The sequence below is a fragment of the Zonotrichia leucophrys genome, chromosome Z (genome assembly GCF_028769735.1).
Source record: "Zonotrichia leucophrys gambelii isolate GWCS_2022_RI chromosome Z, RI_Zleu_2.0, whole genome shotgun sequence".
NCBI lineage: Eukaryota > Metazoa > Chordata > Aves > Passeriformes > Passerellidae > Zonotrichia > Zonotrichia leucophrys.
The window spans coordinates 40879767-40896209 of NC_088200.1; the positions used below are offsets into that span (position 1 = coordinate 40879767).

At 40.1% G+C, this 16443-nt stretch overlaps 1 protein-coding gene across 44 annotated transcripts in view; it reads right to left on the reverse strand.

Annotated features, from left to right (window-relative positions):
- The window catches only part of PTPRD (protein tyrosine phosphatase receptor type D), a 1159824-nt gene that overhangs the window by 345276 nt on the left and 798105 nt on the right, over positions 1–16443 (reverse strand). The window contains exon 1 of one of the 44 annotated variants that reach the window (XM_064736590.1): positions 13359–13764. The exons of the other annotated variants lie outside the window; for them this stretch is intronic. The gene's annotated coding sequence lies outside the window, so the exon portion shown is untranslated. Of the gene's footprint in view, positions 1–13358; positions 13765–16443 lie in introns of those variants that run through there. 44 annotated transcript variants of the gene reach the window in all.

Here is a 16443-nt window from a genome sequence, read left to right on the forward strand (position 1 = left end):
CACTCGAAAACACCTCCGCTGATTCAGATAAATACTTCACTAAAATATTAGACAGTATGAATGAATTAGAAAAATTTCTTGGCTTGACTGGGTATACAGTGTTTCAGCCCTGCACTGTGGTTTCATGAAAGAGAGAAATTCCTGACATAGTGATACCTATAGTATCGCTCCTGAATCATGGAGCATTTTAAACAGTGTATATGAACTGAAGCAATTATAGCAACAGATTGTGACCTTTTACAGACCTCTTACTTGTTAATATTTTTTCCTGTAATAAAATGACCAAGTTCCATAATGAGCACAAAGGAAAATACAGTCTAATTTAATAGTTTGGAGATGCTTTACTTGCTCTGTATGCAAACTGAAAAGAAAACAGTATCAAGGAGTATTATATTACTTTCATACATGCCATAAACCAAGGAAAGCAGTTAACCATTCTATCTCTTGACAACTATGATAATAATATTTATTTGAACATTATGGAGAAAAGGGAAAAATTGTGTAAAGCAGCAATTAGCATTCTTTACTTCATTTCACTCCACAGACTTGTGTTGGAATTAAAACAAATCACTTTCGTGTGTCTACTTGTTTTAAAACCACACCCATGCCTACTTTTAAACTCACATATATCCTCACAGATTTCAGTACTGTTACACAGTGGTGAAGTTACCTAAAAATATGTTTATAGGTATGGATGAGCCTAACTTCTCTGCTGAACTTTACCTTAAATTAAGCATTTTTTATTTATCCTTTTTGCCCTTGCTGACATTTCCTCATATATGTTCTCGTATTTCCAACATACACTTTTACTATAAAGAATGACAGGACAAAGAACCACTAACCTGATCTGTGATTAAATCCATTTAATACTGTGGGAGTATGTGCATAAATAAAGCGAGCCATATACAGCACACAGCTCTTACTACCAAGGACTGCTTACATACAAGCATTGTCCTTCCGCAAGGAAGCTCATTTTAAAAAAAAAAACCTTCATTAATCTACAAAAGACAATTTTCTTTCTAATACATAAAAAAAATTATCCCCTCTCATTTGGTGTGTCATTTTGTCAGCAGCCATGAATGTTCAGCTTTTTTGAAGTAATTTCAGGGAATCTGGTGATACGACTCCCAGCATCTAAATTTATTTTTAGCTATATGTCTATAAACAACTTTTTTCTTTAAAATTATCCTCAGAATTACAGATAATTAGTGAAAGATAAGAGGGAAGAGTGAAGAGTGTTTTACAGCCATGTTTTTTTCTGTATTATTCATATTTTATTAGCCAATGACACAAACCAGGGACTAAATTCTAGGCTGTAAACCACAGAAGATGCACACAAGCATTTTTTACGTATACTGATGCAGCAGTAAGGGGATCTCTGCAAAGTAAAGCTGACTGGACTAGTTTTTAGAATTCAGTGGATCTTTTCAATCTCTCTGTCTGGGCAGTGTATTTGCAATGCACAGGTGTACAATGCCTTCATACCTCTGAGTTGTGTTAAAATTGCAACTATAAAACTATTGACAGCTCAAGTAAAACTACCAATGCATATTATATACACCCTCATTCCTTTACACAGACACACAACAGATTTTTACTTGATTTATATATATACAGACACCCAATATCTGATTTATTCCTATTTATTCCACTTGAGACCTAAGAGTCTGTACATACATCTCAGAGTATGAAGTACTTCTTGACTGCTGTCTAAGTAATCTAACATCATCTCACTCCACTGAGGCTTACTCAATTACCAGCTATTTGACTACTAGTCACACACCAAGCCCTCTCACATACCTGTAACTTGCCATGGAGGTGTGCCTTACAACTGGTAAAATACACGTGAAACTTATAATTTTAATAAAGGGAAGCTACAAGACTTTTGAAGGCTAAGTTTCAGCTATACTTTCAGTTAAGAAGCATCAGAAAATTACCTAAATGTTTCAACAGGAAAAATCTGAAAGGGAATTGCTGAACATAGAAATATTTGCACAGTCCTCCAAAGGAAGGCAGGAAGGCTCTGCATTTTTCAGTAAGTATTGCAGTATCTTCAAGCAAATACTGTAAAAAATTTTTAGTTGAGACGGACCATCTGTCTTTCAGTCTACAAACCACTGAGAAAAACAGAAAAATCATCATCATTACAGCAAAAAATAGAAGATTATGGACCGTTTTGCCTTTCAGCACGTTCGATGGTGAAAGGAAACTGTTCATTGGGAAACAAAGAACTGACAAATCAAAATGTTAAGTCACCGAGTATCTAAGCTACTAGCAAACAGTAGGAAGGCAAGACATTGACAAGACAACATGAAGTACAAGGTCTCAGCGATAGAAATTTCTGAAAACTGGTCTTTGTAAGAACAGAACTTTAAAAACACACAGATACAGAAAGCCAGTCCAAATAGCCAAAACTGTAATTCTGAAAGAAGCTTGAGACTTTTTATACATTCAGACAAGCCACAAAAGTTCAGTATTAGCTTCAAATCATTACAAAGGCAACCAAAATCACAATTAAACACCTATGACAAGTGTCACTAACTGGACTCTCAGCAAAACATAAGCTCTCAGCTGCTGTGGCTTCATTCCTAGCAGTGGAACTGCTCACACTGAGCTCCCCTCAGCAGATACTAAATTATTAAACACATGCTACTACAGGCAACACCATAAACCTAGTAACACATCTATACCTCTGACTGGAGCAATCATCTGCCCAACACTAACAGAACCAAAACTCACACATACAAGAGCAGGGCAAATCCTGCTTAATTGTTTTATACAGATATGTACACGCATAAATCAAAAACCACAATAGTTACCTACTCATAAGACCTCAGAAACTCAGTAGGTGTATTATTAATGACATCAGTGCAAAAAGCACAGTAAGAATTTGCCTCAAAATTCTCAAACATATTAAACATGATGAAGAAATACAGCACACTAAGAAAAATATAGCGAACATGACCATGTCTCACAAATGGAGTCTATTAATGACATTTAATGCTTCAAAATATTAACACAGCTGTTTAAAAAAACCTAGCCCCGATTTCACTCAGACAACCTGGCACTGAAGTGAGCTTGAAAGTGTTGGAACCTATACTCCTGAAATTCCTGAACTCAGAAGTATCTGCCTGAATCTCTTTTGCCAGTTTATTCTCTGAGAAGAAATTAGCAGGACCATGTCTCAATAAAACCTGACTTACTCTGACAGACATGGGATTTAAGAAACTGAATTCAGCTGAGTAACAGAAAGATTTAAATGGAAGCCTATACCTGAAGAAGAGAGAGCCAATATCCAGTTAAATCTAAATCTGCTACCACTGCACCTAGAGACAAAAACCACCAAAATAGCACCAGAGAAATCCATTTCTTTGTTGCTACACTCATGCAGCTCTCTAGACACAAGGAGACAAGAGAAGCTGTCAAGCAGGTCTCCTTCTCTTCTTTTCATGTGGAAAACTTCCTGCTGTGAAAAATGGGAAGTGGTTGAAAAAGCAAAGATTTCACAGAGAACAAAAAGACATTGTTGTATCCTATCCAAGACATAAAAGACAGCACAGAACTTTTTAAAGACAGATAGCCTAGACTTGCTCAAATACCTCAACAAAGGCAGCATGTGGACAGACTCACGCGGAGTCACGAGTACACCAATGCCTGTACTCAAAGACTGCTTTCTAGATACTGATCCATAGTCAAGGAAATCAGAGATCAATCCAAATGGATGCACCCGTAATTCATAGCAGAAGTAAGAAACCATAAATTAAGTCTTTGAGATCGCACTGACAATTGGTCGCAGAGGGGATTTTTACAAGCTAACAAATAAAAGTATCCAATACTCATGATGTCAGTGACATTCTAAAAAAAAAAAAAAAAGACCAGTTTAGAGAGTCACTCTCATAATTTTGAGAGCTCACAACCTCAGATATGTTCTCACAAGATGTAGCAAGAACTGCTATGGAGAGTTGCATTTAAAGAACAACTAAAAGACTCATCTCAGAGAGAGTGAAGTACAGTATGAAGTAGACATTAGTATTTGTTCAGAAAGACAAATTTCTCTTTCCTAATCTTTGTACAATTGTAGAATTGAAAAAATCAAGATGGAGAACTACCTGGAGAAAGAGATCGGGAAGGGACATACCCAGTCACAGCTGTGAAATTGACACTGATTATATGGCAGTTATGCTTTAGTGCGAAAATTCTGAGGTTGCAAAATTTCACTTCTTATTCCTGAGTTCAGGTTCATCCCATTCCCAAGTTCTTAGTTTTCAAGTTTTCAAGTTTTCAAGTTTTCAAATGCTCTGTTGTATTAAATATGAAATAGAGCTTAAGACCATTATCTGAGCAACAGATAAAAGCTGAAGAAACCTCTGCCTAATTTTCTGATTGGCATCTGCAACATGAAGTTAATCCAGGAAAGAAAAAATCTCACACCAAAATAGCAAGCTCTTCACCCCCTAAAAAAAATGACAACCAAAAAAAGGCTGAAAAAGCAGTTTGTCTGTTTGTTAAGAGTATACCTCTGTTAAGCTCTGGTTACCATATAAACATTTCTAGCAACTCAATTCTATCATCATGGTAGAAAAATCTTACCATACTTTTCTTCTGTGCATGACAATCTATTATCATTTTCTTATTAATCTCTGTCTCTCTAATCTGGACTACAGCAGAGATTAGCAACAATGAAAAAAAGAGTTTTAAGGCCTCTGCAGCTTCCATGGTTTATATACTCTGCAGTAAAAAGTACAAAGACTGATTGAGATTATAAATTCAAATTGCTTGAAGACATAGAAATCCACATCTCTAAGAAGTCTAGTAGTTATTTTCATGCTTTCTAATACCTTTGGAATAAGATTACCCTTGTGCACTAGATTAATAAAGCAATCCTATGAATAAATCAGCAAGGCATACAGTCCTAGTAAGTGTCCTTTTAGGGATTACATTGTCCAGAAGGACATATATCTATTCCATCAGATACAATCAAACAGATGAAGAATAAACACTTCCTTTTTATATAAACACAATATTTAATTCAGCCCAACACTGTCGAAAACTAAGCTAACCTAAATACTATTGCTCAAGACCTAATATTCTGGTTTTTTTCCAGTCACTGTAATCATACAAAATTAAACCCAAAGAATGCTAGGATTCTTATGGAGGTGTGATTGCTCCTGCAGGCATTCTCTACCACCTGTTAGCATTACAAAGTACAACGCTCTCTTGATAGTCTGCTTCCCTTGATGAAATTTTCATCTCGTCAGTATCCTGATACTTCATGCAACCATTTAAGACACATTTTGAAAATGTAAAATGGGAAACAAGTGTAAATTCTACATATGGAACTGAATGGCAACAACCACTTACACTGATTATACACTTTTCTTTAACAAAACAAAATTGTATTAAATTATCATTATTATCAACTAAGACAAACAATTCTTCAAGTTGATATTACAATTTTTCTATCACATGCCACATACAGTAGAAAAACTCAAGGCTTTTCAGGTCAATAAAAAATAATATCCCAAAACCACCCAAATTATCAAGAAAAGTAAGAAGATCAATTTCACTGTTTGGAAAATTCTGTTAATCAAGATTCATTGATGCACTTAATGGTAATGAGCAAAAGTCCATTCTTTGTGAAATAAGTCAAAAATTAAGGAAAAACTCTAATAACAGAATCCATCTTATATTGATAGTAACATTAATTGGCAAATAGTGAATATTTATTACTTAAGCAAAGAGAGTTTTCCAAATCAAGTTGATGGCATGCTGCCAACAACTAGAACACATAGGCATTTGGCAAAAGGCCATTTCCTTGATGCAAAATTGTTCTCTGGATAAGTATTTCTCTTTACCAAAATGCTTCTTACTCCCTAATTTATGAGATACTATAAATCAACTTATCAGATGTTTTATTAAACTTTCTTGTCTGGATTTGAATTTAACCACGGCTAGGATAACCCAAGGTAAAAGCCTTACCACTTATGCAAAGGCACAAAAGCACTATGGATCTGATCCAAATAATGCTGCTGTCAAATGAAATCTTTCTCACTGATCACTGAAGGCTTTCAGCCTACTAGGACAACTCTTCTAAGGCTTGACAGAAAAGTCCACCTATACCATTAAGGTACAAATTAATAAAAACGATTAAAAAACAGTTTGTAAGCTTAACAATAAAGCAGTCTGGGATTTTTTTGTGCACGTTTCTCAACCAAATTTTTTTAAAATTAATCACCATGGTATCAGAAGCAAACTTCAACAGCTCAGGGAAGGCAGACAGTCCAAAACTAAAGCCTGAAAGTCTGACCTCAACAAATGCTTCTGAAAACACAGCTAAGAGTATGTAAACTATCCATCTTTATTAACAACATGTATTGTGATGCCTGAATTAAGGTAACATTATATGTTATCAAAGTAAACTCTTTCTACCTGATGAACATCCACCCTCTCATTACTGATGGACATCTACTCTGCTTTGGTTGTGCTTGCTGAAGACCACTATTTCTTCCATGGGGAAAAAAAAAAAATCCTACTTTTAGGTCAAAAACGAAAATATGTTCTGAAACATAGTTGAAACAATTGAAACAAAAAGTCAAAAGTATCAATTTCAAACCTCTTAACACAGGTTAAAATAATATAAAAGATTTCTAAATGAAATCACATCTTCCCATTTACTTTTCTGTAGCTATTTCTGTGTATTGCTGTGAAACAAAAGGGCACACTCATGACCAAATTTATCCTTGCTATTCACAAATCTACTTATTCTTTCTCACTAGTATGAATAGATTATACAGCAACAGAAGCTCAGCACTGAACATTCCTAGTTGTTGTGGGCTTTTTTTTTTCCCTAAAGAAATGCTTGGGGAAGAGACATAAGGCTGTAAATTCCTATCCTCCATCAGTAGCACTGACCTCAGAGAAAACCCCACAACTGGCTACAGGCATTCAACATCCATCATTGCTCCTGAAACCTAATCTTTCAGGGAAGGACAGCTGCACTGGGCAGTAGTTAAGCAGCTTTCTAAGATACACTACCACCCTAAACAAACGAAAAAATAAATAAATAAAACTTCCTGTCCTACTTTCTGATCAGTGTTTTACAAATCTTTCATTGCACGTTCTTTACATCAAATGAATGACTTTCAAAAAAATGACCTGTTTGCTTATTTTAGAAAAAAAATAAAATAGTCAAAAAAATAGAAAAAAATACTCAAATTCCAGAAGTGTTAATACACAGTACACATGTAAACAGGATTTTAACAAAAAGTAGCATAAGAGGTAAAGCAATTATGTACCTGACAGTCACATTACTGAAACCCAGGCAGAAAATACTTGGTCCTACAACCAACCTTTTAAGAAAAGACCTCCCTGCCTTCAATAAATTCCATAGTGGAAAAAATACCTTTCCTAAATTAAAAAGAAAATAAAATTAAACTAATGATTAACAGAAGTTTAGTAATACAGATGAACAAGACAAATTAATCATGTCTCTGCGTTAGAAACAGTGGCATGTGTCTGCTTCACAAACCCATTCTCTGTGGCATAAAGAAGATGAAAAAATGGGATGGAGTACAGAATTCTGTATGTATTTTTGTGAACTTTAATAAGATCAGTTTTATCTTTGTTCTTATAGGAAAAGGGAAAGGAGTGGGGAGGAATAGGAAGGCAAGGAAGGAGAGGGAGAGGGAGAGGGAAAGGGAGAGGGAGAAGGAGAGGGAACAAAAAAATGAAATAGTAGAAATAGCACTCTATTCCTTATACACAAAATTCAGCTTTTTCGGCATAGTTTTATAAAAATAAAATGGCCTACAGATAGTTCCAAAGGAAATTAACATTTTTTTAATTTAATCAACATTGTAAAGCAAGCGGAATTACTGTGTTCAAACTCAGCAAAGAGTGATTTTCTGAAGATCAGAAAGACTAAGACATTGCTAACAGAATGTATTTGAATTTTTTCTTGCTGAGTCAAAGCAAGTACCAAAAAACCTAGATTTCTAGGTAAAACCAAGAATAAGCCAAGGTAAGATGCATGGGATTGGGAAAATTTGTTAGACAAATGTATATTTATTTGCAAATTCATACCAAAGTCACATTTGTTTTGGTCAGATTGGTACTGACTATATGCTTCTTAGGCATCACCCGATTCCACAACCTAAAACACCAGATTTTATAAACTATTTACTGAACTCTGACTTACAGATACGCAATTTCCAGAACACTAAAGACTGTAAAAGAAAGAGCAATAAAATTGCTGGCATAACTCAGTATACCACATTTGATATACTACTTGGGAAAAAGGTGTGCATTATCTGACCACAACAATATGTGAGCAGTTTGGCTGGCACTAACCAGGACATCCATTTTGATTGTCTGCAAATAATAAATGAATTTGTATACCCAAGGAGTGACTTCACTAACTGGAAGATTACTGAAAAACTAAAGTAACTGCATTGTGCTTAAATATGAAGAAGCTCAAGACATGACAGTATGCTATTAGGGCACGTCCTCTCGTGCAATAAATCAAAGTGCCTGAAATTCCACCTTTTTCTGTTGAATGAGGAGGACATTTTCTGCCCATTCTTTGTATTCAAAGCAACACACAGAACCCCCACCAGAAATCAGATATCAAGTATAAACAGAGAAGCTGATTTTAGAGAAAAAAAAACCCCTCTATATCTTTTGAAACTCTACTGCAAGATAATCACATAGTCTTTTTTGTTTTTCTCTTTCTGTAACTGTGCTATTAAGGTTTATGAAGAAGCCTGTCACAGCATGTAAGCAGAAGACACCTAAAGAGGTAAATTTAGGGAATATCTTAGGGAAGTTCAGACTATGTATACCTGCTGATGTAGCTGAAAAAGCTCATAGTATTCCGTTTGACTTGTCGCTTTTACGAATGAATTGAAATAACCTGAATAATTACTAAGTTCTTAAAAGCACTGCATATTTTATTCAATTTAACCTAATTTTTTGCATACAAACAATTTTTATTATTCTGCATTTCTCTTATTGGCATTTTAGCTATCCACTTCTTATAGGAAGACACAAATATGCTATGTTTAAGATAAGTACTATCAATAAACTACCGAAAGTCATCTGAGCTTATGAAATATAAGGTGAAATTGTGCAGTAGTAAATACAGCTCTATTAATGCCCAGTCTCTTAAAAAAACAAGTGAAATGAAGCTTGTTGGAAAGGAATTTATATGCAAAGCACTCTCATGTAACCTTTTTCTAAATCATCAGATTTCTCCAGCTGTATTGCAACCTTCACCGTAGCAGATCACCAGGAGAAGTAAGCTTCCTCTCTGCTCCTACTTGGTAAATTCCTGATAGTATTCAAATAAGTATTTTTAAACACATATTCTTGCTTTAGGCTGCCAATTTGCCAGCACACATTCATTAACTAGCTTTATTTAAGGCCTGTTCCAAAGAATACAAGGATTAAGCAAATAAAATACACTCACAGAGTATGTGAAATTGAGGGTTTTCATAAAAATATACTATGTTGACTATGTTATGACAACTGTTATCAAAAAGAACTACAGTGAAAGCAAGCTCCTGTTACTATAGATGGCATTATGTGACTGACACCGAACTTGAACCAGCAAATATCTATACCTTTCTCTCAACTCTTGTTAGAGAACAAAAGTTTAAAAATCACCACAGTCATATACAAAAATGAAATACAATGATTCATAGATCCATACCGTATTAGTCGTTTTGATATCCGAAGCACAAATGAAGTGCCTATCCTCTGCATTTCAGAGCCACCGCCTTGGTTTACTGATAAGCAGCAAGACTTACACTTTTGAGCCAATGCTTATCATTTGAGAAAACCTTTAAAGTAGATTTCATTACATTTCATCAAAACTTTACCTAAGGCGCGCACACACATTTCAGAAAATTAAGCTCAGTCAATATTTGCACAACTGTTGTCAGCAAGATGAGAAAAAACCCTCTTGCTGTAACTAGCCCAACACCGAACAATATATAAGACTCTGATGTTTTAAAAGACAGCTTATTAAAAAATTAACATACCATAGGGAAACTGCTTTTTGATTTTATGACCTTACTGTGATTCAGCCTGAAAATCCTTCCAAATGAGAATTCTCAAAGAGCTTAGTAATGGAAGTTCATTTCGAAGGAAATCCAATATGCAAATATTTCAGCTGTGCTCTTTTACAAATTATCTGCCTTGTTTCAAAAACTGAAAAGCAACAATGGAACAGTGGAAGTATACTTGACCTTACTGCTTAATGTCTATTAAGAATGCTCCGGCTGGTGGATTTTAAATTTCTGAAACCGACACTCAAGAATGTATCACGCATCTTCAGCCCATGTCCCATAAATGCTGACTACACTCCAGCCAAAGCTTTGGAGCTGACACACTCTCCAACTTACATAACACTTACAAAGCTAGTTTAAATACACCATCAATCTACGTCGGTTCCTGCCTTGTAGAAATCCTGTTTATTTTATCTTTTAACCCTACACTTGCATGGAACAGTACCATTACTAATCTAATAGAAAAAACACACAGGCAACAAATCTGATTTTCTCAGCTTACAGAAAATATGAAATGCGGAAGACACACAAATCCAACTTCGCCCAAAATTTGCACCTCCTGAGTCATGTTCATCCCCATCTCCCACAGTAATCAGGAAAGCAGAAACATTGGACACAATACAGGACTGGCGAAACAGATGAAGTAGGGCAAAATATAAAAAAATAAATAATATGCAATTTGTACCCACCTCCTACAAAATGAGATCTCATTTACTAGAAAGGAATGAATTACTGGCATCTTTGCTTTGACATTATGCACCTGTGTAAAAAAAGCCTGGTGAAAGTGAGCATATGCCATGCACAGGTATCTGCTCTACGAGAGCAGTTTATACAGGCCCCTAGTGGCTCAGCACACACAGCAGCAGATAAAGGGGAATTCCTACTCTTCAGCTCGTGTAGTTTTGGTCCCTGCATTCCTCAAACGCAGAAGCAAAAGGCAATGTTAAAAATGAAAGGTGAATCGCTGACCAGACTTAAATCTCCAGACACTTGGATCTTTACACATCCCCAAGTAGATTCTTGCACATCCTCTCCTGAGATTAGGCACTGATTTCCTAACGCCCATTGAGTTTGCTGACTGCTGGTGGTTTGAGTTACATAACCATCACAGCACAATGCTTATTTGCCTTATTCTTTAGCGCTTGTTTTAAAAGTAGCATGACTGCTGGGTCTAAAAGCAGGTACTAAGACAAATTCCTGAAATCTAGAAATAGTGAGGTACCATTTTCCTTACCATGCCTCACCACTCCTAATAGCTTGCCTTAGCACACACAAACCATAATGAATTTCTTAGTATCTTCTTAAGAGTAGAAGACTTCTACTAAGACAAAGCTTTTACTGCTTTAAGTGGATACAGAAAAGCTATACATCATTTTTGCGTTGAAAGATATCTAAATATACCTCACCATATTAAGACAAGTGACAAAACTAAAATTGGAAAGCTACTCATGTAAAAAGTATCTCATTAAATCCATTCTTTCTGTGTAACAGTCGGTACCTTAAAAATCCCCAGTATATTTACAGCTTTTAGCAATTTTGACTGAGTGAAATGTGACAGCTGAATTTATTAAACTGACCAGTTTGTCAATTTCACACATTAAAAAAGCAGTAATAGCTCATCTCATGAGAGGCAATTTAAAGCAGCAATCAAAAAATTGCCATCTCAAGTAAGATGCAAGTACATATGATCGTATTTAGGACAGGGCAGAATCTTTTTTTTTTTTTTTCTTCAGAGTTGCTCCATTCATAACAAGAATTGTAGGATTCGTTGCTCCCAGCCCAGGAGAAAATGATGTCATTTACTATACACTTTTACAGCAAGAAAAGAAAGTATTGACTGTTACAACATTTCAAACCACTAGCAGATACCAGAAGAAGGAAAAATATGATACATACATTTTTCCGTCTCTGTATCGAAATCCCCAATAACGTCCCAACATTACAGAGAAGTTGCTCGTGCTTGAACAAAAGGTATGTTGGAAGCGATCTCTGAAAGGCTGAGAAGACAATCATAGCTTCCCACATTAATCCTAAGTTTAAGAGAATACAAGTGTCATCACAAATACTCTGCAAATAGGAAACTCGAAAGTAAATCAGCACCTACAGACTTATCCCCTATGTAACGCCATCTCAGGTGACAAGTGAAGGAACACATAAAACCCTAACAATTCTTTGTACATAAATTAACCCTTCTACGTGTGTCAGAACTGGGAGTATGGACATCGAAATCACGGCAGAGAAGCTGCCATCCTTACACGAGGAAGTTATTGTACAGAGGCCAGGCAAAAGAATAAAATACGCATGACAGCAGTTCTGGAGGAGTAACAAGGAGAAGCAGGCATTCAAAAGCCATACATGCAAAGCTGAGTGGTAATCACTTAAAACTGAAAGAACACCGTTCTGTCCAGAACTGAGGGCACATATAATAGGCAAAACAGGGGATTCCGTGCAAGGAAACAACTGTTTAAGAAAACAACAGTCTGACAGAGCCCGGCTGCAGCAGTAAGGAGTGCCTCCTTGCATGGGCAGACGGCGCAGAGGGTGCTGCTAAGTTTGCTGAACAAATTCAAGAACCCCTTTGCGAACGCTCGGAAAACTGAGTTTCCAGCCCGATGTGCTTCCTTTCAAGTGGCTTCGCGAGAGTAAACAAAGAAATTAAACGCCTAACCTGTGAAAATCTTCGCATCTCCGTGCCTCCCCGCTACGCCGAGAGACAGCAGGAGGAGGAGAACGAGGAGAAGGAGGAGGAGAAGGAGGAGGGAGCCGTGCTCGGACGGGCGCCCGGGGTCCCTACTGGCCGCTCACCCCCAAGTCCCTTCTCCAGCGGCAGATGCCTGGTCTCTCACCCTGCTACCTTCCCCCATCTCCGAACCCGTTAGAATAAACAAAATAATTAATATTAATAATTCGTTCGCCAAAGCAAACAGACAGTGTATAATTACCGTACTCCCCTCTCCCCGCCCGCGCACAGCGGCACTCAGTGGAAACGTCGACTCCGATCCATCAATCGCCCTCTCCCTGCCCCATCCCCCGTCCCCGTACCGCAGCTCCCCTCGCTCCCCGAACAGGCCTCGCCGCCAGGCTGAGACTCGGCGGGGAGGCGCGGGGAGCGGGCTGGAAGCTGCCGGGGGGAAGCCCTGGGGCACCCACGGGAGAGTTGTGCGTGAGGGACATGTGTGCGGGCTGCGCGCACACACACACACACACACACGCACACTTCGGGCTCACACACACAAGCGCGCCGAAAGAGGCGGCGACGGAGGAAAAATGGGTCAGGAGCGGGGCAGTTACCTGGTCATGCTGGCTCCCCCGGTCCCAGCAGCAGCCTTCGCCGCTGCCCGCCCGCCTGCCGCTGCTTCCCGCCGCCGCCGCCGCCGCCACCTCCTCCCGCTGCTCCCGGTCGGCTCCGGGGCGGCCAATTTAATCCGAGCCCCGCTGCAGCAGCAGCAGCTACGAGCGAAGCCCCGCCGCTGCTGCCTGACGCTCGTGCGTGTCTCTCACAGTGCGGCGCCGGGGAGCAGGAGAGAGTCAACGAGAGTCCGAAAATCCAGCATCCAGAAGAGCCAGGTCCCCGCCTGCCTCCTCTTGCCAGCGCCGCCTCTCCTCCGCGCTGCTCTGCTCCGCTCTGCTCTTCTCCTTCCTGCGGCGGCTGCTGCTGCTCCCGGGCGCGCTCTCTGTTCCCCAGCTAGCTGCTCCGTTTCCCCTCCTCCTCCTCCTCCTCCCTCTCTCTCGCTCTCTCTCTCTCTCTCTCTCCTTCTTCCTTCCCCCTTCACTCTTTTTTTTTCTTCTCTTTCCTCCTTTTCTTTTCTTCCTTCGTCTTTTCTAACTGATTCTTTTGCTACAAATAAAAGCGAGGTCTCCCACCCACTCTCCCGCCTCCCTTGCTACAAAAAGTGCAGTGCAAACAAAAGCGAGAGAAGAGGGCACAGGGCGGGCGGGGTGGTGAGGGCAGACACGGGAAAAAAATCCCAGAAACCGTCCCCGAGAGTCGAAACGTGAAAAACCCTCCCCCACCACTTCGCTTCGCTCCTCTGGGGAAGAACGGGGACGCCGTGGGGACACCGGTAGAGAGGACGCTCTCCCGTTCCGTGGGTTTGTTGTGGGCTTTGGGTTGGATGTCTGTTTGCGCTTTTGTGTGTGTGTGCGTGCGCTTTTGCTTTTTTTGTTGGGTTGTGGGTTTTTGTGATTATTCTTTTTTAATCCTCTTACGCTGTGTGGATCACAGGATCCGCACGGCCCCAAGAGTCGGGGAGAGCCCGCTGCCGCTGTCCGTGCCTGTGCGTGTACGGCCAGGCTGGGGGGGCGCGGAGCGGCGACCCGGGCAGCGCCCGCCCCATCCCGGGCCGCGCGCCGGCCGAGCTCCGGAGCCGCGCGCCGCACGCACACCCGCGCGCAGCCGGGCGCGGGGGGCGGGGCGGTGACGTCACTCGGAGCGGGCCGGCGAGGGAGGGCGGGGGGCAGAGCGGCGGGGCGGCGGCCGGGTCCGCGGAACTTGCCTGCGCCCCGCCGCCGTGCTCAACTCCTGTGCGCCTCCGCGGGCAGATGGTTACACCGACGGGGGTGTGCCGGACCTGCCGGTCCGCGAGAGGTGTCCCAGAGCGACAGAGCGATATTTTAGTGGCAGTCGTCTTTGTGTATGGCAAGTCCCAGATTTTTTTTCTGGAGGATGGTCAGGTTCCATGCCGAGTGGCACCACGTGTTGCTTGGCACGGTCGGTGGCCTAACTTGGGCTGGAACAGGGTCCATCCCGGCTCTTCTTAGTCTTTTGTCCAGTTCTCTGCAGAGAAAGAACGTAGGTGGGAATAGTAGGATTTAGGTGAAGAGTGCTTTGGAAAACTTCACTGTAAACTTCTAGGCGTCTTCTGTGGGAGCCTGGATATTATACCCCCTGTGACAGCCTTCACGCTGTGTAAAATGGGGTTAGAGTGTCGGTATAAACGCAGTAAGTGCTAGCTAGGCATTATGGTGTTTGGAGCCCATGAGCACTGATGCTGGAAAAGTTGGCTTTCCTGGAATAGAAGTGATGGAGTGAAGCTCCGGGTGCGCTGCTGGCCGCAGTGGTGCGTCTTGTGTTGGGTTCCACACCGACAGGCCACAGTGGTGCCTCTCCTCCTGGCTCCACACAGACTGGTCGCAGTGGTGCCTTTTGTCCTGGCCCCACACTGACTGGCCACAGTAGTGCCTCTCGTCCTGGGCCCCACACTGACAGGCTGCAGTGGTGCCTCTCGTCCTGGGTTCCACACCGAGTGGTCGCAGTGCTGTCTCTTGTCCTGGGTTCCACACCGACGGGCCACTTGGTGTCTCTTGCCCTGGGTTCCACACTGACTGGCCACAGTGGTGCCTCTCCTCCTGGGTTCCACACTGACTGGCCGCAGCCCCACCAGCTGCGCAGCGCCTGATCTTGGAGTCAGGCTTGTTGGCACCTGCTGCGCTCATTGCGGGTCATTGCTCCTTTTCTGCAGAGGAGAATGATTTGGGTGTTTTCTATCATCCTCTGGAAGCTAGTGCTGCCAGCATGAAGGCTGACAAAAGTGAAAATAAACTTTGTTCTCCACGAGTCCTATAAATTGCTGTCTTCTTTTGATGCTGCCAGTTACACCATGAAAAATGGTCACCCAAATAATCTCACACTTAAAAGAACACTAATGCTTTCCAAACAGTATCTTTAAAAACACCAAGTAACCTTGTACAATAATTACTTTGTATGAAGAGGTAAATATATGAAATGTGGCACAGATGATTACTTTTTATCTTGTCTAAAAGAACTAACTATTCCGTAAAAGACTAGCTTTTCAACAAGCAACAGTGTCTTCAAAGTACAACACAAATCAAAAGCTGGGCAAAATGCTACTTGGTCTTTATTGCAATAAATGTTGGTAAAGAAAGCAAGACTTAAATCATCACCTTTGCCCCCTGGACTGAAATGGCTTCAAGGCTGAATTTTGCTTTGAAATGGCAACACTAAATAGATATTTTAGGTTTTAATGTTATGTCCTAGAAGTTCTTATAAGTAACTTAGCTGTTTTAGTGCCCTTCCTGCTATGATCCTTGCATGACATTGAAGAGTTGAGCAATAAACTGATGTATTTTATATTTTTAACATGGTATCACAACATGGATGTGAGGTTTGAGGACTACGTTTAGCTTTGCTTTTTTTTTTTTTTTTAAGTCATGAGCAGGTTATGTAGCTCTTCCTGTAGTTCAGTCAGTCAGAAATGAATGCATCACATTAGGAATAAACATATTTCTTTCTATAGAAATATTTAAACCAGAACTCATTATTTAAAAGATTATGTTTTATAGTGATGCTAAAAAAAAAAAAAGATAAGAAATTACCCTAAATTAATGAAGAACCATTAAAACACTGTATATTTCT